Source organism: Lissotriton helveticus, chromosome 5_1 (genome assembly GCF_964261635.1).
Source record: "Lissotriton helveticus chromosome 5_1, aLisHel1.1, whole genome shotgun sequence".
In the NCBI taxonomy this organism is placed as follows: Eukaryota; Metazoa; Chordata; class Amphibia; order Caudata; family Salamandridae; genus Lissotriton; species Lissotriton helveticus.
In genome coordinates, this window is record NC_136065.1 from 2,015,596,936 (window position 1) to 2,015,620,726 (window position 23,791).

Genomic DNA, 23,791 nt, shown 5'->3' on the forward strand with positions numbered 1-23,791 from the left:
GAAATTTATTAAATTCTCCTCGTTTCTTTTCCTCTTCTATGCGTGCTGTACACATAGAAATCACCTCTGGTGATTGGTTATGTACAGGAAGGTGTCCCTTCCTGCACATAAACGATCTACCCACGCCACGACGCAGGCATCCTTGCACCATGGTGCAAGGGTGTATGCGCTGGCACATGGCAGCAGTTTGTGCACCAGCGCAGGGGGAAGCACAGAGATGCAACATATTGTTGTAAATATGTCACATCCCTGTGCTTTGAAAGTGACTCAGTGTGGCGCAGGCAAATGGCTTGCGGCATACACTGAGCCACTTTCCTTGTAAATCTGACCCCTAGTCCTCAATAAACCAATTAGCACAATATAATAACAGAATGGCCAGCCAGTGCCTAAGCTTTTGACCTGAAAAAGTACTTTGCTTTTCAGCATTACTGTGGAAAGTAACCCTAGGCTAGTCTCATTGGACAAGCTTTCAGGATACCTTTAATGCCACTATCTCCCTTTTCGACCCTGTTGCTTCTTGGTAGTGTGTTCGAAATTTCGCAGTCATCAGTGGAGAGTCCGTCGTGCAGCAGTTTTTAGCTGGAACACACCACTTATGGGGTGAGGGGTACATTTGGTCTGTGTTTGCAGAATTAAGAGATCTGGTGAGTGGAATCAGCGCCAAATGCAGAGGCTGGCAGTTTCTGCCCCAGCTTTATACTAAAGTTGCACACAGTAGTTGTGTATTCCAAGAATCAGCTCTGAGGCTGGTTCTGGACAGTTTTGCCAATTTGTTTATTCCACCCATATTGGGGCAGCCATGGTCTTTGTCAGAAATCGAGGGCAGGAAAGTGGGGTAAAGCACGGTGTATAAAGGAGAAACTTAAAACAAAGGCACCAAAGTAAAGCAAACACATTTTGTTGTGTAGTTGCTACAAATCTATATAGGATATGCACGTTTTAGACAACATAAACTAAGGGATTGGTGTCCAGACTGATTCCAGACACACCCAAAGGATATGTTGGTATGTAGACCAGCTAGCTCACAGTGCCACTACAAGCCCCACAACCTTACCAAAGAGAGAATAGCTTCTGACAACTATCGAACATGACAACCTTGACCCTTCAGGGATCGTAAAAACCGTACAGTACTTTTTCTCAGTCACTCCTGCTTACTTGCTCTCGGAGATATATACAGAATAAATGATGGGGACGTTTTCGGTAAGCATTTATTGGTGTCCACCACCTAGTCGTGAACTCGTCTAGGAAAATTATTACCAATCCCGATGAGACCGCCTGTCTCTAATAGTGGTCGCCATCCATCTCAGTCTAAATCTTGTGGTGACTCACCAGTAAGTCATACTGTTTATCTTTATTGTATTCTTTTATATTGCTGTGTGGTATGTTCATTCCCCTACCTCTGCCCTTACTCATATTATATTTCTTGCTCAGTTCCTTAGATCGGTCAGCATTCCGATATCTCGATCTTTAGTCAGACACTTGGACTCCTCTTATTTGTATTGCAGTACAACAGAGGGTAAGCCTTCCTCTCCTAGGTGTTAGTCTGTCTGGGATCTTTTGTTATCGTCCTCTTGGTGTAGGGCTTCACAATAGTGAACGTGTGATTATTCTTGCAGCGATATCTACTATTTTGATCCAGAGCCCCGCCCCATGTTTTCTATGGTGTATCTATATGTCTGCATATATCCGCTGTTTTTAGCACTGTGGTAGGATTCTAACTTCTATTTTCTCTGTTGGTGCTTATAACCCTATACATCTGTTTCTGTCTAATGGTTGTTGCAGCACATGTATTGTATACTAGAACGACGCTGGTTCAATAAATGCTTACTGAAAAAGTCCCCATCATTTATTCTGTATATATCTACGAGAGCAAGTAAGCCCGAGTGACTGAGCTGTTTCTGCACTTATGGAGATTATCTTATTTTTTCTTTTATATCTATTTCTGTATATATTCTTAACTCTTCTTTCTAAGCTCTAAAATATTATTGATGCTGCATCTGATTTGAATTATTATATAACTTGTTGTCCCTACAGACTTATGAGGTATGTATGCATATAGAGCCCCTTACATTGCACATTCAGGAATTGTGCACAAACATGGGATGGCTGTTGGCCACAGTTACAATTTATTTCTCAGCGCCCTGATGAAGGAATTGGCTGTAAACTTCCCACCTCCGCAACGCGCGTCCGCACATTTCTTGTGTATTTGTTATTGTTATGTATTGTAATTTTATGCATGTCATTGTATATTTTTTGTTGTTTCTTTATTGATCTATTTATTTATGTTTGTGTTTTACTTCTACTTTTGAAATACACAATGTTTATTGTCTCTCATCATGGTTATGGGGCTCCATAACAACTGAGTCCACTGTTGCTGGATTTTATGTCAAATCTATGTATATGTGTGATATTTAAATGTTATTTATACAAATGATTTATACTCATTGAAAATGATATTATCCTTTTAAAATTACTTGTCTTTGGGACATGAGTATTTATGGATTTGTTACCTTTTTTGAAAGTATGTTCTATGGGGGGACTGTTCCTGTTGTTAGGTATTGGCATATAGATACATGACAATAATAATGCGTACTCCTGCGATGCAACCCTACAAGATGTACCTAAGTGTACCTAGCATGCATGTAGGTGTATAGCCAAGAATGCCCCTAGGAAAGAGCCCTTCACATTACCTGATGTAAGAGAACGAAGGACCCTATCTTGGACACCTAGCAAGGGATGTCAGACCACTGCTTGCTGGTGTGTCTGCGTGCTGGGACTTCAGCGTCTGTGTTAGAATGGAAGTCTTTCTCCTCTGGTTTGCCCAGCAAAGGGGTGGTGCTTATATACCGGACGGTACTCTCAGAGGTTCAACCTAGATGTGTCATAGCACTGTGGGCATATTGGGGACCCTTGTACAGAGTTATTATGCAGAAGATCGTAATCCTGCTGTGATACCTAGAATCATCATGCATAATAAGTTAGGCTAGTTTTCAGAGAAAACCACTCAACATTTATGCAGCACTTAACAAGGTAGAAGGTCAGTGCTAGAGCCGTTATGTAGAACAATGGTAGGACAATTGTAGGTAAAAGGTCATGCAACTACCTAGGCCTATATTGGGGTACATTGGGGCCCACCACACACCAAATGCTAAATGATGCCTTTTTAAAGAGCATAAAAAGACATTGCTAAAATATGAGCATAAAAACATGGCGTGTGTTAAAAAATAGTCAATATACTGTTAGACTGACTAAGCATGCGGAAAGCTATAGTGTTCAGTGAGAGCAAAAAAGGAAAAAAAATCATGTTTTCGAATTCCAATTTAGGTTGTTTTTTTTAAAAGTCTGAATTGTGCCCAGCACATGGAGAGCCATATGTCTATGTGTCCTGTGTGGGAGACGTAACATCACTGCTGCTTGCCTTCGCAGATGAGGGTCCCTGTAACACCTCTTGGATCAATGTCAATGGAGCAAAGGAGATACTCTCCTGTTCCTAAAGCTGTTGCTGTGGAAGCACTTGATGCTTGTAAGCCTGGTCCATTCCGACAGGAGCTGAAGCATCCCATGGAGGCTCTAAGAATTGCCAACATCAGAATTGGAATACACTGCGGACACTGCATTACATGGGCTTTTAATGGGTCTAGTAGTACATCCATGTCCGGAGGCGCAACCGACGGAGGTGTTGCATTCATATCCGCAGAATAAGCAGCAGAGTACAGCCAAGACACAGTCGACCCAGACTGATCTGAATGACAGACACCAATGCTCGCTTATCTCCCTGACAAATTATAGAACCGCTTAACGAACTCTAGCAGTCTGAACAACTAAGAGAGACTTCAGTGTCCCCACTTCTGCATCTAAATCTGTAAGGTAATTCCCAAGATCCATGGATGTATTCCTTACCCAAAGCTTCATACCTGCCTTTTCGTGGTACTGTAGACAATATGAAATTGGAATGTTGTTGCTGACAATGTTATATTCCCATGGATTAACCTATCTGTGGAAGGTGACTCGGCCACGATGAAAGGTAATTGGTCTAATATTTTAATGCGCAACATTGTATATTTTGCATCTCTTTGTGTGTGCCATTGTTGTCTGCCTGCCCGTTAAATTATAAGCAGAGAACAGAAATGTACTGTTGATATATCGCCAAGGCACATGACCAGAGCGCAATGACTGTAGTGTCCAGCTTAATAAAAGGATGGACCGTAACTGTGATTGTCCATGTTGAAGAATGTGCATGTCCTGTCCTATTATATCTATTGCGGAAGAGAGGAGTTGACCTAAAATCTAGGGTGGCCGACCTCGAATCTGGGCAGGTATACACCTGTTACAACGCAATTTTTACTCCGCACTACCACTACAACGCGACCATTACAACGCATACCATTACAACGCATTGCGCTGGGGGGCGCTCTAGGATAGGGAATAAGTTTAATTTTCTATCCAACACCTTCCCTAGTGTCCACGGGGACTGGAGTTGGAATAGAAAATTATACTTACCACTATCCAGCACCTCTAAGCGCTATGCGTTGTAACGGTATTCGTTGTAAATACCGCGTTGTAATGGTATGCGGAGTAAAAGTATGCGTTGTAACGCCATACATCCATCTGGGCAATGACGCTGAACATCCTGTGATTCTGGACAAATCACATAATCTACCCATGCCTAACAAAAATGAATGTGACCTTATGTAATGCAACTGGTGCTATGTAAAGTGCTCTAATACTCGGTTTGGGTCAAGTTCGCGCTATATAAAACTTTGCAAAAAAAAGATTTTTTTATACCAAATGTTGCCCAGTGTACAAATCCTGGATGTTAGTGTGGTCATGCAATTGTCGACCACTACCAAAGCCTTTTCTAGGTTAACACTATCAATTTTACGCAGTCTCTCCACAGCTTCCTGTTGAGAAATCTTCCATACTTCATTGTAAATAGTGTACAAGAAGCGTTTACCACGTGGTTTCCGGGGATACATTTACAAACTGCTCTGAGGGGGTGGTCGATATATGTACGGCTCCTGTGCAAGAGGGGAGGGGAAATGGGGCAGGAAGGGGATGATGTTGCTTCGCAGGTGCTTTTGCCTTGGCTGCGGGTCGGGTAGAGGCTGCTGAAAAGAGCAGCCCTTTCATCTGATGATTTTATATTTCGGATTTTCCAATTGTTAAAATTGGGTGTGTTCTTCCCACATCCATTAAAGCCTTCTTGTTTTAAAACCTAGAATAAGTGTTATGAGAGCAGACTATCCATGTCAGATCCTCTCCATATCATACATTGGGCAATAGTATCGGAATGCGCTGAAAGTGCAAATGGTGAAATATGCTAGTTTCTGGCCATAAAACACATTTTGGCATGAAAGAAGACGGAGTATGATCAAGCACTGATAAATTGCTAGCTTGTTGTAAAGTAATCCCCATGCAAACAAGGGCATACTCTTGAATAAACAGGAAATGCTCTGGAACAAACAAAACCATGATGAGGGGCGCAAAATGAATACATCCAAAAGGTGGTCTTTCTCTTACAACTGGGATGCGGGTGCACTTATGGAGCACTCACCGAGTACATTGTCCCATATGTTAACCAGCTATGATTGGAATCCCTTATAACAAGTCAATCAGCCATTTATTCTTATGGGGCAACAAAGGTGCTACAAGTGCATGCTAAGTCATCACAGTGGGTTCCCACTCAGCAGACAGGAGCGCAGGTGGTAAAATTCAATGACTCACTGATGTTGATATACAACTGTCAGATATCAGTGTGAGGTCTGTTTGGATAAAGGTGGTAAACAGTTTACTACTTTGTTTCAGATCAGAACTTGCTGAAGAACAGTTATTGCTCCCCAACTGCACTTAAATGAATAGCAATCTAATGGAAAACATGAGGCACCAGGCAGGCCCACTTCAGGCAGAGGTAAATGGAGAAGCAGCGTGAAGCTGCAGCTGTTGACCTGCATGGCCATTTTGTAGCAGCTCCTCAGTCAAGCTCCAAGCCAAGCATGAGTACACCACTCTTACTAGTTCCAAGAACTAATACCGAAAGCTGAGGGGTCAGAAGGGCCACAAGGAAGCAGGAGACAGTGGAGCAACGACTCTTCTACTATTCAGTAGAGTAAGCAGCACCCTTCCAGGCATAGTGAGGCAGTGTCTTCTGGTGCTGTTTGCAAAAGCTGTCATTTGGAATTGTCAAGACACTTTCATCACCTTGCTAAACACAAATGCACCTCTGGACAGATTTTTTCAAGCTGATGAGCACATTTTTGATGCGGCTCTGTGCTATTGAGTTTGTCAACTCTCTCCCCCCGAAAGCTTGCAATATACAACAAAAAGTGTGATAACCACTGTACTCATAGACATGAACTACTTATACATCAGTAATCATTGCAAACTGAAATGGCATAAAATACAACAAACATTGGTAAATACATTAGGTTTTGCTACATGATTAATAATAAAATGTAAATTGTAGCTAGGGGAATAGTTGTGCAATATAAGTTACTGAAGTGTTATGATTAGTTTTTTCATAAAGGCAAAATATTGTGTGGAAAGGGCGTCAGAGTTTCAACACTGGGCCACCATCAGCCAAAGTATGTGAACAAATGTGCGCAGCCAGGGAAAGGCGCAATTAACTAATAAAAATGTAGGAGAAACAAAGAAATGTAGCGTGCTTGCTGCCATGAGAAGACTTCTTAAAATGGTAAAGTAGTTCCAGCCATCAAAGCGGATGAGAAGTGGATGTGAATGAGGGATTAGGCCTCTGGATACTGATAAGAGAAACACACTAAAAATAAATGAAACTACAATGCTAAACCAGTTGAAAGTAAGGGAAACTAAAGTGACAAGCCCACAAACAAATAAAAAGTGAAGGTGGGATGTAAGCCCCTTATAAAGTACATTAACGCCTTTTGCGCTCATGACAAGGTCAGCTCGTCATGGGCGTAACCTGCGCTACGCGGATGACGAGCTGACCTTGTCACGTAACGCTGGATTTTAAAAATCGCAGCGCGCAGCGGGAAAACCGCTAGCGCGCATGCGGTTATATAGAATAGATTTCACGAGCACAGCGCAAGCAATGTGCAGGCAAAGCCTAAAAATGGCTACATATTGTTTGAATTTGGCCAAAAGCTTATCAGACACGCTGAAGAAGGCTGAAAAACATCTAGCCTCCCCCAAAGCACACAAAACCTTTCTCTTCCAGTTATTTCTCTCTTTATTTGTTTATAGGTTTATTTTATTTTATTGCAATCCCAGTTAGTCCTTTGTGGGTTCTTTTAGTGCCAGGAAGCTGCCTTTTACCAGCATACTCAATAAAAACTGCAACATTATTGTAACAGATGTAAGCCAGACATAGCTGCTGCAATATGCACTGAAAATCATAGCAGTATAAATCAATAAGCTTAAAGTACACTATAAGAAGGGGGCAATTAGTTTTTGCACATATGGAAAGGCGTTACAGGTAACTAAATAAGTCAAGGCGCTTTCAGTAATAGGAGAGAGAAACAGCACATTTAGAAGACTATATTCTAAGGAAAATGCTCAGTAGAAAGGAGTGCCTGTGGGTAAACAGGAAGCATGCTTTAAAAATCTGCTAAATTGAAGTGCCCTTCAAAGTAATTACATTTGAAGGTCTGGGTGTGGAAATTGGTGTTTGCAGACTACAAAATCCGATTGCTTTTTTCGGCTGATGTTGTTTACAAAGAAAGGCAAACGGCTAGTTTGAGCTTGTTAAACTTGGAGCATGCCAAAAGAGTAGTTTGGTCCTTGTATACTGGTCCTTGCCACCTTTGGAACGGCGTGTAAAATACAATCACATATTGAGGCTTTGTAAAAATGTTGGTGGGTTCGTTCTGGAAAATCAAGATACAACATGTTTACCACTGCATCAAACGTTTGGATCATAACCCTAAGGTGCCACAAGTACCAGGCTCCAGGCGCTTGCTTTTGTATATCAGAAATTGTGCAATATTGCAAAAAAATACTGATAATAAGATGTTTTCGAGTGAAAAAAACGCCCAGGACGGTTTCTAGGACAAACCTTCTTGCTTACAGAAATCTCGTGTAAATATGCAGCTCCCGCAGAAGGGCATTGGCAGCTGTGAGCCCCCGCCATGCAGCTGCTGTCCAGGATACTTTTTTACATCTTAATGAGCCTCAATATGTATTATGAAACATGACGAAAATTGATGTCTAAAATATAAGTGGTATTTCAAAAATTGACTTCACCTTACAGGATCCCCTGATGCATGATACCTCACCTGGCGCCCAACATTCAATACTTGATCGACTCACAATTTCCAGCATTCTAATGTGACCAATCAAGCCATACTCCCTGTAATGCTCTTCACTTAGTGACTTCCTGAAGAGCATTACTAGAGATCCTCTGGTGCATATCACACTTTGGCTTTCTAAGTAAGGGATTTCATCTTGTGGCCCCTTCTGTGTATAGTTATGTGAGTCTGCATTACACAGACATCCAACATGAGTGGCTCTGTGTGAGTTTGTATTTGGGAAGATGGATGTCTACAGGTGTACTAACCGGTGTGTAAGTTTTTATGCCTATGCCTTGCTGTAAGTGCACTACACAATGTTTATTCCCAAGGGTGTATGAGCAGAAGGAAGATTTTGTTTTGAAAAAAAAAGCATTTGTTACTCTTCACAAATATTCTCATCCTGTTCAAGAACACATTCCATTTCACTGTGTAAAGGATATTGGTACTGTGAGAAAACAACCTGGGATATGGAAGCTTGGCAATACTGTGCAAATTATATAGTCGCACATGAATGCATCCCTACATTTACAGCCACTTGGCTCTGCCAGTCTGGACTCCTCTAGGATAAAACTCGTTTGAGGCAAGATAAAGTTTGCCTCATCCATGTACTGCATGAGTTTTATCTGAGTGAGGAAACCTGTGTATTTATAAATGCTAGTGTTTCCTCCTGTGCTACTTTATGCTAATGAGGCAGTACCTTTACGATCCATCTTACATCACATATGTCGTTAATTATAATGTACCTTATCCCAGCACTCAATCAATCAATCAATCAATCAAGGAATTGTAATCACGCTACTCACCTGTGAGGGTCTCAAGGCGCTAGCAAAATGAGTTACCATTTTCTGGTCCAGCAACTTCCGTAAGACCTTGTTTACTGTTCTGACCTGTGAGTTGGCTGGTTTCTTGCGTTTCACAGCTGATTCGCGATGGATGGTCAGTGAAAGAAGTGCTCAAAGAACACTTTCTTGTAGTGGACTGGGAAGACGCCTCCAATCAGCACCTGCCCAGAGGCCCTATCTGTCCCAGCTTCGCCGGACACCACAAGACTACGCCATTGAAAGGATGACTGAGAAGAAGAAAATAACAAGTAAAGAAAATAAAGAGCTGTGGATAAGATAAGCTGGTGCACAGTAAGCACAGCTTGGGATAGAAGCAAAGCACAGTCTTCCCCCCTCGGTGATGCAGCCCATGCTCCTCTTGCTCCACCCTGTAGATGGGAACCAGTCTAGTGCTGGACGTAGTTGGCGTAGCGCCACTATGCAGAATTTTGGAAAACAATGTGTGGAAAACGAGCGCACGTCCTGAGGGTCCGTGTGCCCGGGACAGGGGCCCCTCGTGCCTGGGCAGGCTCCCCGATCTCCCCGGCCTGGCTGGGTTGAGAAGCAGGGACTGGCCCCGGGACCTGGGTTTCGGTCAGGGCCTGAGTTTGGGAACCCCTGTCCTGCAGCCTGCCAAGTGTCCATCTGCCCAGGACAAGGGTCCCTGGTGCAGAGCCCGGAGACCTGCAAGGCTCCATGGGTCCTGGGCAGTCCTCCCCTGGGTGTCTGGGTCCCAGGAGCGCCTGTGGGCTTCCCCATGCCTGATGCTCAGCGTAGGGTCTCCGAGCCCCTCCGAGCCCTGCAGCCCCCGAGCCCTGCAGCCCCCAGCCATGCAGCCCCTGAGCCCTGCAGCCCCCGAGCTCTGCAAGGGCAGGCATGAGCCCTCCAGCAAAGGCTCGGGGCAGGCAGATTGCCATTATTTCGGTCCCGGCCATCTGGTTGCACCTCTACCCTCGGCCATCTGGTCGCATGCAATGATTTCCAATGGGGTGACCAGATGGCCGGACCGGCCTGGAGTCCCGATGAGGGCTCATTTGCATCCCGGATCCCAGCCAGGGCTCCAGGAGGTTGGGCACATTCGCGTCTAGGGTTCCCTGAGCCTTGCCGTGTGCACGGGTTCTTAGTAAGAGGGGTAGCCTTCCTCCAGATTACTAGGGGCAGGGCATGCCGGGACACCCCTCCCGGGCTGGCAGTTCTCCGACAGGGACCAGATGGGCTATGCCCGTACAACACCTCCCTAGGCGTCCGGGGCTCCCTCCTCTGGCCCACAGCGTGGCAAAATGCCCATGACGGGCTCCATGGTTCCCGGGCAGTCCTCCCCCAGGCGTCCGAGCTCGAGAGCTCTGGTGGTCCTCCCCATGCCTGAGGCCCAGCCGGGGTCCCCGATCCCCCGGGAAGCAGGACACCCGAGCCCTGCGTGGGCAGGCGGCAACCATACCGCGAAGGTTCGGGGTGGGCAGAAGCGAGTCCTTTAGTCCAGGCCATCTGGTCGCACCTCTCTCCTCGGCCATCTGGTTGCCAAGAATGCTTTCCAATGGGGCGATCAGATGGCCGGGCTGCCTTGGAACTCCCGATGGGGGCTCAGTCACCTCCCCGATCTCAGCCAGGGCTCCAGGAGTTCGGACACATCCGGGTCTAGGGTCCCCTCCGTCACTCAGTGCGCACAGGTTCCCAGAAAGAGGGGTAGCTTTCCTCTGGATCACTACAGGCAGGGTATGCCGAAACACCCCTCCCGGGCTGTTCTCTGCCAGGGACCAGATGGGCTATGCCTGGGCAACAAGTCCCAGGGGTCCGGGGCTCCCTACTCCGGCCCGCGGCATGGCAAAGTGCCCAGGATGGGCTCCGTGGGTCTCGGGCAGTCGTCCCCCGGGTGTGCCGGTGCCCAGAGCCCCTGCAGGCCTCCCCGCACCTGAGGCCCAGCAGGGGTCTCCGAGCCCCCAGGAAGGCTTGACTCGGCTCAGGCAGATGGGAGTCCTTCCGGTCCAGGCCATCTGGCCGCACCTCTCCCCTGGCAGTGCTTTCCAATGGGGCGACCAGAAGGCCGGGCCGGCCTGGAGTCCCGATGAGGGCTCATTTGCCTCCTGTATCCCAGCCAGGGCTCCAAGAGGTTGGGCACGTTCGCGCCTAGGGTCCCCTGAGTCTCCAGTGCGCACGTGTTCTCAGAAAGAGGGGTAGCCTTCCTCCGGATTACTAGGGGCATGGTATGCTAGAACACTCCTCCCGGGCTGGTGGTTCTTTGCCGGGGACAAGATGGTCTATGCCTGGGTAACACCTACCCTCCGTCTGGGGGCTTCCTCCTCTAGACCACGACGTAGCCTTCCTCCGGATTACTAGGGACAAGGTACTCTGGGATCCCTCTCGGCCTAGCAGTCCTCAGCCGGCAGCTGGATGGGCCAAGATGCCGCCCCAGCCCTGGGTCTGTCCCTGGGCCTGCTGCATGGAAGGCTGTCCTGGATGGGGTCCGACAGGCCCGGGGAGTCTCCCCCGGCTGGGCTGGGTCCAGGTGCCCAGGGACCCTGGGGCGGGCGGCCTCCCCACCCCAGGCTCTGTCCTCGGTCCTGCTGCATGGCAGGGTGCCCGAGCAAGGTCCCGCAGGCCCAGGGAGGCTTCCCCTTCGCTTCTGGGCCTTAGAGCCCTGACTGTGTCCAGGGGGCTCGTCAGGCCCTGGGTCGGGTGCTATGGCCCTGGGCCCTGTCCCCTGGCCTGCCGCTCTGCCAAAGGCCTGGGACGGGGTTCCATTGTGCCTGGAGAGCCTCCCCTTGCTAGGCTGGGTTCAGGAGCTCTGGCCAGGGCCCCTGAGGGCCCCGGGGAGGGTGGCTTCCCCACCCTGGGCTCCGTCCACAGTCCTGCCATGTGGCAGGGTTCCCGGGATGGGGACCGGAGGGCCCTGGGATGCGTCCCCTGCGCCTCCAGGCCTGGGAGCCTCAGCTGTGTCCAGAGGCCCCGTCGTGCCCCAGGTCAGGTGCTCCTGCCCTGCCTGGCCTGCTGCTCCACCAAGGGCCCAGTACAGGGGTCCGCCGGTTCCATGAAGACCTCCCCTGCTTGTTAAGGTTTCCGTGGGCCCCGGGTCAGAGGGTCCGTCAGGTTACCCCTTGTGGCCTCCATGGCTGGGGCCCAACTGGGGCCCTGGGCCTCCGGTCCCCCATGCCTTGGCACCCGCTCACTCTTTCGTTGGGGCACAGAGTGACCAGATGGCTTCCCTTTCGTGCCTGGCCATCTGGTCACACCTTTCCCCTCAGCCATCTGGTCGCACCTATCCCCTCAGCCATCTGCTTGCACCCAATGCTTTCCTATGGGTTGACCAGATGGCCGGGCTTCCATGGAAGTCCCGATGGGGGCTCATTTGCCTCCCCGATCCCAGCAAGGGCTCTAGGAATTCGGGTACTTTCGCGCCTCGGGTCCCCTCTGTCACCTCATGTGCACGGATTACAAGAAAGGAGGTTATTTTCCTCTGCATTACTAGGGAGAGGGTCAGTCAGACTGCCGTAAGGTCCGGCAATTCTGAAACAGGGGAAGGCATAACCCGGGCCTGCCCGCCGGCTCCCCAATGGCCCGGGTACGCACCTGCCTCTCAGCCCCTTGCCGATGGTCCTTTTTCTCCGAGTTTGCTCAGGCAGACCTCTGTGAGGTCTGGCGATGCGGAGACGGGGAAGGCAGCACCCGGGACCGCCCGCCGGGTCACCCAGGGGCCCGTGAACGCACCTGCTTCTCAGCCCCTTCCCGACGGTCCTTTTTCTCTGAGTTTGCTCAGTTAGACCTCCGTGAGGTCTGGCAATGCTGAGACTGGGGACGGCAGCACCAGGCCTGCCTGCCGGGGCCCCCAGGAGCCTGGGTACACACTTGCCTCTCAGCCCCTTCCCGATTGTCCTTTTTCTCCGAGCCTGCTTGCCCCAGAAGCAGGCAGGGACCTTAAGCCAGCATAACCCCTGCGCAGGTTGGCCTGCCAGGGGATGCCCCAGCCGTACTCAATTGGGCACTCTCGGTCAGTTTAGGGATGGACTGCTTGGCCAGCCTCGGCTGTTGTTTTGAGCAAAGCGCTCCCACCCCGGCTGGACCGTCTGACTCGAGGGCCTGCTGCCTGGCAGGAGACCCTACCAAGCAGAGAGAAGGCCGAGTGGCCCCGGCAGCTCGAGCCCCCCAGTAGTCTGACCTGAACGGAAGGGGTTGGGTGGCGCCAGGCCCTTGGATGCTGCTGCCCGGCAGGTCCAAAGGCCCCGCGCGCCACGCCGGCATCCCTCTCTGCCCAGCATATTTCCACAGCAGCTCGGAATGACCACTCTGAAGGGTGCCACCGCTGCAAGGATTCGGCACCCCTGTGTCTCGCTCAGGCTGTGCCTCTCCCTCACGGGTAAACGGCTGGGCATGCCGGTGCCCATGCGGCCGCACCTTTCCACAGGTGACTCTAGATAACCTCGGGTCAATCGCACGTCCCTGTGACGGCGACAATACATTGGATGTCTGCCCCATCAACTTTCGATGTTACTTACTGTGCCTACCATGGTGACCGTGGGTAACGGGGAATCAGGGTTCGATTCCGGAGAGGAAGCCTGAAAAAATGCTACCACATACAAGGAAGGCAGCAGACGCGCAAATTACCCATACCCGGCTGAGGGAAATAGTGATGAAAAATAACAATACAGGACTCTTTCGTGGCCCTGTAATTGGAATGAGTACACTTTAAATCCTTTAACGAGGATCCATTGGAGAGCAAGTCTGGTGCCAGAAGCCGCGGTAATTCCAGCTCCAATAGTGTATATTAAAGTTGCTGCAGTTCAAAAGCTCGTAGTTGGATCTTGGGATCGAGCTGGCAGTCCGCGGTGAGGCGAGCTACCGCCTGTCCCAGCCCTTTCCTCTCGCACCCCCTTGATGCTCTTGACTGAGTGTCCTGGGGGTTCGAAGCGTTTACTTTGAAAAAATTAAAGTGTTCAGAGCAGGCCGGTCGTCTGAATAATTCAGCTAGGAATAATGGAATAGGACTGTGGTTCTATTTTGTTTGTTTTCGGAACTAGGGTCATGATTAAGAAGGACGGCTGGGGTCATTCGTATTGTGCCGCTAGAGGTGAAATTCTTGGACTGGCGCAAGACAAACCAAAGTGAAAGCATTTGCCAAGAATGTTTTCATTAATCAAGAACGAAAGTCGGAGGTTCGAAGACGATCAGATATTGTTGTAGTTCTGACCATAAACAATGCCGACTAGCGATCTGGCGGCGTTATTCCCATGACCTGCTGAGCAGCTTCCGGGAAACCAAAGTCTTTGGGTTCCAGGGGAAGTATGGTTGCAAAGCTGAAACTTAAAGGAATTGACGGAAGGGCACCAGCAGGGGTGGAGCCTGCGGCTTAATTTGACTCAACACGGCAAACCTCACCCGGCCCGGACACGAAAAGGATTGACAGATTGATAGCTCTTTCTCGATTCTATGGGTGGTGGCGCATGGCCGTTCTTAGTTGGTGGAGAGATTTGTCTGGTTAATTCCGATAGCGAACAAGACTCCTCCATGCTAACTAGTTATGCGACGCCCAACGGTCGGCGTCCAACTTTTTAGAAGGACAAGTGGCGTTCAGCCACACAAGATCGAGCAATAACAGGTATGTGATGCCCTTAGATGTCCGGGGCTGCATGTGCGCTACAATGCGTGTGTCTACCCTTCTCTGACAGGTGCGGGTAACCCGCTGAAGCCCGTTAGTGATAGGAATTGGGGATTGCAATTATTTCCCATGAACACAAAATTACCAGTAATTGCGGGTCATAAGTTTGTGTTGATTAAGTCACTGCCCTTTGTACACACCGCCCCTCGCTACTACCAATTGGATGGTTTAGTGAGGTCCTTGGATCGGCCCTGCCGGGGTCGGCAACGGGCCTGGCGGAGCGCCAAGAAGACAATCAAACTTGACTATCTAGAGGAAGTAAAGGTCATAACAAGGTTTCCGTAGGTGAACCTGCGGAAGGATCATTAACGGTGGAGTGGCCCGAGCGACCAACGGTGCCAGGCTGAATCCCTCGCCCGCCTCTTGCAAGCACACACCCTCAGCACAGGACCTGGCCCTGCCTTGGCGCGCCCCAGCCAGCAGAGCGGTCCACGACCACATGGGGCGCTCTGGTGAGGACTGGGACTTTGGCGGGCCTCTTCCCCCATGGAAAGGCCCGACTGATGCATGAGGGACCGGGGCGGGGGCGGCCCCTGTCCCTCTCCGAGATGGAACCCAAGCTCACCCGGCACGACCCCCCCCAGTGGTGGGGTGAACCGAATGGCAGTGCATCCCCGGGCTGGTACCACCCCTGCCTCGAAAAGGCCCTGGCGCCTGCCGGGCCCTCCCATTCCTGAGTCCTGGCCCGGCTGGGTTCCGGGCGACCGAGGAGCAGCCCTTGTCGCACGGCAGGGCGGCCTGGAAGAGAAGGGGTGAGGGCCTGCGAGGGGACCCTGGCACCTCTCGGTGGGAGGCGTGCGGGATGGGGAGCTGCCTGGCTCTTCCCTTCCGGCACCTGCGACCCATGCAAGGGTGATGGTGGGCCCCCAAGTGGACTCCCAGGATGATTGCCTGTGCCAGGGTCCCTCGCCGGGTCCTGTCACAGAGGTATGCCACTAGCGCGCCTGGCCCAGAGAAAGGGTCTGGTGACCGGTCCACCCTGGGCCCGTCCCGGGGCACCTGCCTGCATGCCGTGCATGGCTGCCTGTAGTGTCCCACTGGCTGCTAGGCCGCCCACCTATGTGGGCGGCTTCCCGGGGAGGGCGAAACCTCTCCAGATCCGATCTGGGAAAAGAGGGCGCACATGCTGCCGGGGCCCCAGGCCCACGCCTGGTGCCAGGGGTCTGCAGCTATGTCGGTTACCCACCCGACCCGTCTTAAAACACGGACCAAGGAGTCTAACACGTGCGCGAGCCGGAGGGCCGAGTGAAACTCTGTGGTGCAATGAAGGTGAGGGCTGGCATGCACCAGCTGAGGTGGAATCCCGCCTCGCTTCCAGCGGCGGGCTCACCACCGGCCTGTCTCGCCCACTCATTCGAGGAGGTGGAGCATGAGTATGTGTGATAGGACCCAAAAGGTGGTGAACTATGCCTGGGTAGGGTGAAGATAGAGGAAACTCTGGTGAAGGTCCATAGCATAGATGTGCAAATCGATCGTCCGACCTGGGTATAGGGACGAAAGACTAATCAAACCATCTAGATGCTGGTTCCATCCAAAGTTTCCCTCAGGATAGCTGGTAAAGTGAATGATTAGAGGTCTTGGGGCCGAAACAATCTCAAACTTTAAATTAGTAAGAAGCCCGGCTAGCGTGGAGTCTGGCATGGAATGCGAGTGCCTAGTGGGCCACTTTTAGTAAGCAGAACTGGCGCTGTGGGATGAACCGAATGCCGAGTTAAGGTGCCGGATGCCAACGCTCATCAGACCCCAGAAAAGGTGTTTGTTGATATAGACAGCAGGACATGGGCCATGGAATCCAATAAGGAGTGTGTTACAACTCACCTGCCGAATCACCAAGCCCTGACAATGGATGTCACTGGAGCGTCGGCCCCATACCCGGCCATCGCCGGCGCTGATAGCCATGGGGGCTAAGCTGCGATGAGTAAGAGGGCCTCTGCGGTGCACGCGGAAGCCTGGGGCAAGGGTCGGGTGGAGCTGCCGCAGGTGCAGATCTTAGTGTAATAGCAAATATTCAAACGAGAACTTTGAAGTGTGGAAGTGGAGATAGGTTCCATGTGAACAGCAGTTGAACATGGGTCAGTTGGTCCTAAGAGATGGGCAAATGACGTTCAGAAGGGACGGGCGTTGACCTCTGTTGCCCTTATTCTAATCCCCGAACCTGGAGTGGCAGAGATGGGCGCCCTCGCGCCGTCTAGTGCGGTAACACAAACGATCCCGGAGAAGACGGCGGGAGCCCCAGGGAGAGTTCTCTTTTCTTTGTGAAGGGCAGAGCGCCCTGGAATGGGTTCGCCCCGAGAAAGGGGCCCAAACCTTGGAAAGCGTCATAGTTCCGGTGAGCTCTGGCTGGTCCTTGAAAATCCGGGGGAGATGGTGTAAATCTCGCGCCGGGCCATACCCATATCCGCAGCAGGTCTCCAAGGTGAACAGCCTCTGGCATGTTGGAACAATGTAGGTAAGGGAAGTCGGCAAGTCAGATCCGTAACTTTCGGATAAGGATTGGCTCTAAGGGCTGGGTTGGACGAGGCGCCTCCCTCCGGGGCGGTGGCGACTCTGGACGTGAGCCGGCCCTGTGGATTGCCTCAGCTGCGGTGGTCGCCTCTCCCCATGCCCTCTCCCCAGGGGCGCGGGCTGGCATTCTGCCTCGGCCGGCACCCAGCAGCGGACTTAGAACTGGTGCGGACCTGGGGAATCCAACAGTTTAATTAAAACAAAGCATCACGAAGGCCCGAGGCGGGTGTTAATGCGATGTGATTTCTGCCCAGTGCTCTGAATGTCAAAGTGAAGAAATTCAATGAAGCGCGGGTAAGCAGCAGGAGTAACTAGGTAGCCAAATGCTTCATCATCTAACTAGTGACTCGCATGAATAGATAAACGAGATTTCCACTGTCCCTACCTACTATCTAGCTAAACCGCAGCCAAGGGAACGAGCTTGGCAGAATCAGCGGGCAAAGAAAGTCCTGTTGAGCTTGACTCTAGTCTGGCACTGTGAAGAGACATGAGAGATGTAGGATAAGTGGGAGGCCCTCGGGCCGCCGGTTAAATACCACTACTCTTAGAATTTTTTCACTTATCCGGTGAGGTGGAGGCGAGCTCTCGCTTCTGGCTCCAAGTGCCTGGAGCCTGCCGGGTGCGACCGGCTCCAGGGACAGTGGTAGGTGGGCAATTTTACTGGGGCGGTACACCTGTCAAACGATAACGCAGGTGTCCTAAGGTGAGCTCAGGGAGGACAGAAACCTCCTGCGGAGCAGAAGGGCAAAAGCTCGCTTGATCTTGATTTTCAGTATGAATACACACCGTTCCTTCTGACTTTTTGGGTTTCAAGCAGGAGGTGTCAAAAAAGTTACCACAGGGATAATTGGCTTGTGGCGGGCAAGCGTTCATAGCAACGTCGCTGTTTGATCCTTCGATGTCGGCTCTTCCTATCATTGTGAAGCAGAATTCACCAAGCGTTGGATTGTTCACCCACTAATAGGGAACATGAGCTGAGTTTAGACCGTCATGAGATAGGTTAGTTTTACCCTACTGATGATGTGTTGTTGCAATAGTAATCCTGCTCAGTATGAGAGGAACCTCAGGTTCAGACATTTGGTGTATGTGTTTGGCTGAGAAGCCAATGGGGCAAAGCTACCATCTATGGGATTATGACTGAACGCCTCTAAGTCCGGATCCCCCCTAACCTGTAACGATATGGCATTGCCGGGGAGGCTCGGTTGGCCTGGGATAGCCGGCCTCTCTGTGGGGGCGGGGGTGCGTAGAGCCACTCGCTTGGGGACCAGAGCGCGAACGGAAGGGGCCGCCTCCATCGCCCTTAGTGCACCGCATGTTCGTGGGGAACCTGGTGCTAAATCATTTGTAGACAACGTGATTCTGGGTCAGGGTTTTGTAAGTAGCAGAGCAGCTACCTCGCTGCGATCTATTGAAAGTCATCCTCTGAGCCAAGCATATGTCTCTGCATGCATGGTGGGTCCCTCTGTCGACCGGGCCGGCGGGAATGATACGGAGGGGGTAACGCGGGTTTGTGGGAGGCTGCCTACACCATGTGTCCTCCGGCACGGGAGCCACCCCTCCTGTCCATGCCCCACTGGGGTGTGGGGACGGGGGCCACCATCCCTTGCGGGTTGGCAGGGTGACCAGATGGCCTGGGCCAGTCGGGCCTCTCCTTCCCGCTACCCCAGTCGGGCAGGGAGGTGAACGGCAGCTCCGAGGAAGGAGCCTCCCAAGGGGCTGCCTCGGTGCGCCTGGCCACCCCTCGCCGGGCTGCAAGGGCAACTGGGTACGGCACCCTCCCAGGCCATCTGGGCTCTGGGTTGTCCCGGACCATCTGGTCACCTGGCTGAGTGACCAGATGGTGCTGTGGGCCGGGTGACCAGATGGCCCTGCGGGATGGGTGACTAGATGGCCCTGCAGGCTGGGTGACCACATGGCCGGCCGGGCTGACTCCAATTTTTGTCCTTCCCCAAAGTTCTGTATGCCCCCACTACGTGGAGGCTTCATAGTCGAGAAAAATGGGCACCCCGGGCAGGCCGTAAGGGTGAGGAGGTGGCCTGGGCTTAACCCTCCTTGGTTCCAGCCAAGGGTCCAGGCCCTGGGGCCTGGGGGTCGCCTGGCTAGGGTTCGAAAGCTGGGACCGGGCCCGAGGCTTGAGCTCCGTCCGGCAGGTCCTGGGGTGTGGGAGCACCCCATCTTCCAAGCCAGCCGAGGGTCCGGGCACTGGAAACTAGGGTCCACTGGGGACCGGGGGGCTTTCCCCAGCCTGGCTAGGGTTCTGAAGCTAGGTCTGGGCCTGGGGCTCGAGCTCCATCCGGCAGGCCCCGGGTTGTGGGAGCCCCTGTCCTGCAAGCCATCATAGGGTCCGGGCACTGGTTATGGTGGTCCATCAGGGCCCAGGGAGGCTCTCCCCAGCCTGGCTAGGGTTCTGAAGCTGGGTCCGGGCCTGGGTCTTGAGCTCCATTCGGCAGGCCCGTTGGTGTGGGAGCCCCCATCCTGCAAGCCATCAGAGGGTCCGGGCGCTGGTTACGGGGGTCCATCAGGGCCCAGAGAAGCTCTCCCCAGCCTGGCTAGGGTTCTGAAGCTGGGTCCGGGCCTGGGGCTTGAGCTACATCCGGCAGACCCTGGGGTGTGGGAGCCCCAGTCCTGCAAGCCATCAGAGGGTTTGGGCGCTGGTTACGCGAGTCCATCAAGGCCTGGGAGTCTCTCCCCAGCCTGGCTAGGGTTCCGAAGCTGTGTCCTGGCCTGGGGCTTGAGCTTCATCCGGCAGGCCCTGGGGTGTGGGAGCCCCCGTCCTGCAAGCCATTAGAGGGTTTGGATGCTGGTTACGCGGGTCCATCAGGGCCCGGGGAGTTTCTCCTCAGCCTGGCTAGGGTTCTGAAGCTGGGTCCGGGCCTGGGGCTTCAGCTCCATCTGGCAGCCCCGGGTGCGGGATCCCCGCATCCTGCAAGCCAGCCGATGGTCCGGGGGTCCCATCGGGGCCCGGGAAGGCACCCCTCAGCCTGGCTAGGGTTCAGAAGTTGTGACCGGGACTGGGCCCGGGGCTCGTGCTCCATCCCAGGTTGCGGGAGCCCCCCAATATGCAAGTCAGTCCGAGAGCTATGGACAGGGGTCTGGCCTGGCTAGGGTTCGGAAACTAGGACCGGGCCAGGGGCTTGTGCTCCGTCTGGTGGGCCCCGGGGTGTGGGAGCCTCCCATCCTGCAAGCCAGCCGAGAGTCCGGGCGCTGGGGATGGGGGTCCACCAGGGCCCGGGGAGGCTCTCCCCGGCCTGGCTAGGGTTGGGAAGCTGAGTCCGGGCCTGGGGTTCTTGCTCCATCCCAGGGTGCGGGATCCCCAATCCTACAAGCCTGCCGAGGGTCCGGGCGCTGGGGATAGGGGTCCACCGGGGCCCGAGGAGGCTCTCCCAGGCCTGGTTAGGGTTTGGAATCTGGTACTGGGCCCGAGGCTCGTGCTGTGTCCCAGGGTCCCAGGCTATGGGAGCCCCCCATCCTGGAAACCAGCCCAGAGACCGGGCACAGGCGATGGGGGTCCATGGGGGCCTGGGGAGGCTCTCCCTGACCTGACTAGGGTTTGGAAGCTGGAATCGTGCTCGGGGCCCGTGCTGCGTCCCAGGGTGTGGGAGCCCCCCATCTTGGAAGCCAGCCGAGGGTCTGGGCGCTGGTGACGGGGGTCCACCGGGGCCCGAGGAGGCTCTCCCCAACCTGGCTAGGGTTCAGAAGCTGGGACCGGGCCCGGGGCTCATGCTCCGTATGGCGGGCCCCGGGGTGTGGGAGCCCCCCATCCTGCAAGCTTGCCGAGGGTCCGGGCGCTGGGGATAGGGGTCCACCGGGGCCCGAGGAGGCTCTCCCGGGCCTGGTTAGGGTTTGGAATCTGGTACTGGGCCCGAGGCTCGTGCTGTGTCCCAGGGTCCCAGGCTATGGGAGCCCCCCATCCTGGAAACCAGCCCAGAGTCCGGGCACAGGTGATGGGGGTCCACCGGGGCCTGGGGAGGCTCTCCCTGGCCTGACTAGGGTTTGGAAGCTGGAACCGTGCTCGGGGCTCGTGCTGCGTCCCAGGGTGTGGGAGCCCCCCATCCTGGAAGCCAGCCAAGGGTCTGGGCGCTGGTGACGGGGGTCCACCGGGGCCCGAGGAGGCTCTCCCCAACCTGGCTAGGGTTCGGAAGCTGGGACCGGGCCCGGGGCTCATGCTCCGTATGGCGGGCCCGGGGTGCGGGAGCCCCCCCGTCCTGCAAGCCAGCCGAGGGTCCGGGCCCTAGGGAAGGGTGTCCACCGGGGTCTAGGGAGGCTCTCCCTGGCCTGGCTAGGGTTCGGAAGCTGGGACCGGGCCCAAGGCTCATGCTCCGTTCTGCAGGCCCCGGAGTGCAGGAGCCCCCCGTCCGGCAAGCCGGACGAAAGTCCGGGCGGCGCTGGGGAGTGGGGTCCACGTGGGGGCCCGTGGTGGCTCTGTCTGGCCTGGCTGCTTTCAGAAGCAGGGACCGGGTCGGGGCGCAGGGGTGGCTGGCTTTATCCACTACGCTGGCGGAACAGAGTTTTCTGCCCACCCCATAACCAGTCAAATGAGGAAAAGAAACAGAAGGAGGACATCAATGAGAAGGAGACAAGCACTCTAGTTGAAAACAAAGTGGCCACCGTAAAACGCCAGCACGTGCAATTCCATAACTTGAAACTAAGTAAGCCCCAATTGACTAGACTTAATTTTGAAATTGCCGTTTTCACTTTCCATTTGAATTTTAAACATAATAACACTAAACATATTATTTGCCAAATTTTCAAATAAATATACCTTTCAGTTTGTATGCAGAATAATTCACAATAGTTGTTGTGGTAAGCAAATGTTAACACTTTATTTTAATGGAGTTTTTATTGGCATGTGCCACTGAGTATTCAAGTTGTTCATCAATTTGTTGTGAATGCTACCCAAATAAATTCCCCCCTGAAGTGGATTCCTACTGTAGTGCATTCATCATCCGGAGCGCGGAGAAGGGGCATGGAGGAGCTACATTGAGATAATAATAGCGCATTGAGCTCAGGCCCTTGGGTTGCGCTGTAACTTTAAAGCAAGGGTGTATCTCTGATTTATTTTTTTTTTCCTCATGGCTGCTTGAGACCCTTAAAAGAAGTTCCACTAAAGCAGATTAACACAGTACTCTGCCGATGGGAAGCTGTTAAGATTAAACACATACAGAAGAACAGGAAATAGAAGCCTACAACCAATAGAAATGAGGAAAAGTAAAGCGAAGAGGATGTAGCCTTGCAGCTAGAGCGGTCAACCTCGAAGCTGGTCTTGGCAACGATGCTTAACATCCTGTGATTCTGGACAAATCAATAAATCTCCCCTTGCCTAACAAATTGAATGTGTTCATCTGTAACGAAACTGGTGCTCATGTAAAGCACTCTGATACCCAATGTCTCGGGTCTAGTTCGCGCGATATGAAATTCTTGTGACAAGCACAAGGACCAATAAGAAATGAAGGCAGGATGTAAGTCCCTTTTAAGATATATTTCATACAATAGATTTCACAAACATGATGCAAGCACTGTGCAGGCGAAACCTAAAAAGCCTGTGGGCTGGACACGATCACAAATTAGCAATGCAAAAGCTAAAGGGGCCTACTACAAACAAGCTGCTCCCAAGACCATATCTATGTATTATTGTTAGGTTGTTGTATTGTCACGAGCTCTAGCAGGAGGCAGAGCTAACAAATATCAAGCGAGTGAGCGGTCAGAGCTGCTGACTCCAGGGCTGGGGATCCCAGTTTGTGTCTCAGCAGTACAACACCCTGTGATTCTGGACAACTGGACAGTACTCTCAAGTGCTTCCTTTCTTTGCTGTCTATGTCCAGTATGGCAGTGCTTATTACATAAAAAATTTTTTTTTTAAATGTTATAAAATGTTTTTAAGATGTGCAACATTTCTAACTACTGTTTCATATTATCTTATGCACACTTTTTTACGGGAGTAATACACTGATACCTCAGCAAACACAAGAGGCCTCTCCAAACCTCTTCCTTGTCTCTGATTTGGCTCACAGTTTGCTTCCCATTGGCTGATAAGAGCATAGGAGACCAAAAACAGCACTCTCTGGCACACCGCTTGCAGAATCATTGAGTGATTAGCGACCTGCTTGTCATGTTCTGCTCGTGCGCCGGGAGGTACATCATACACCGGACACAGTTTCATCGTATACTCCTTTATTTGCATCGCGCATTACAGCGTGTTGGCATCTGGTCGGCTGCTGGTCAGCACGTCCGTCCCCATCTGCCTCCTAGCCATTGTGTGTCCCCTTCCTGTCCTCGTCACCGGATCTGGTGTCCGGTGACTTGGTCACTCTGCCTGAGGCCCCACAGGGTCCTAATGCCCCACTGTCCATTTCCCACACTGTCGGGTCATGACACCTCCCCCCTTGTTGCAAACAAAAGTTCGTGACACATTTACCATAGTCCTCATTCACAATTATATGGATGGGGGTGAACGAACGAGAGAGAGAGAGAGAGAGAGAGAGAGAGAGAGAGAGAGAGAGAGAGAGAGAGAGTACTTGTCATTCTACATTTCTTCATGAATCTAGTGTCTCCAT

General features: G+C 52.2%; 1 protein-coding gene and 3 pseudogenes across 1 annotated transcript in view; 3 read left to right on the forward strand and 1 right to left on the reverse strand.

Annotated features, from left to right (window-relative positions):
- Nucleotides 1–23,791, reverse strand: part of LOC144752847 (butyrophilin subfamily 1 member A1-like) — a 662,516-nt gene that overhangs the window by 484,662 nt on the left and 154,063 nt on the right. The window lies entirely within an intron of this gene.
- LOC144757175 (18S ribosomal RNA) lies at nucleotides 14,351–15,032 on the forward strand (annotated as a pseudogene).
- LOC144756759 (28S ribosomal RNA) lies at nucleotides 15,940–17,166 on the forward strand (annotated as a pseudogene).
- Nucleotides 17,169–18,674, forward strand: LOC144756720 (28S ribosomal RNA; annotated as a pseudogene).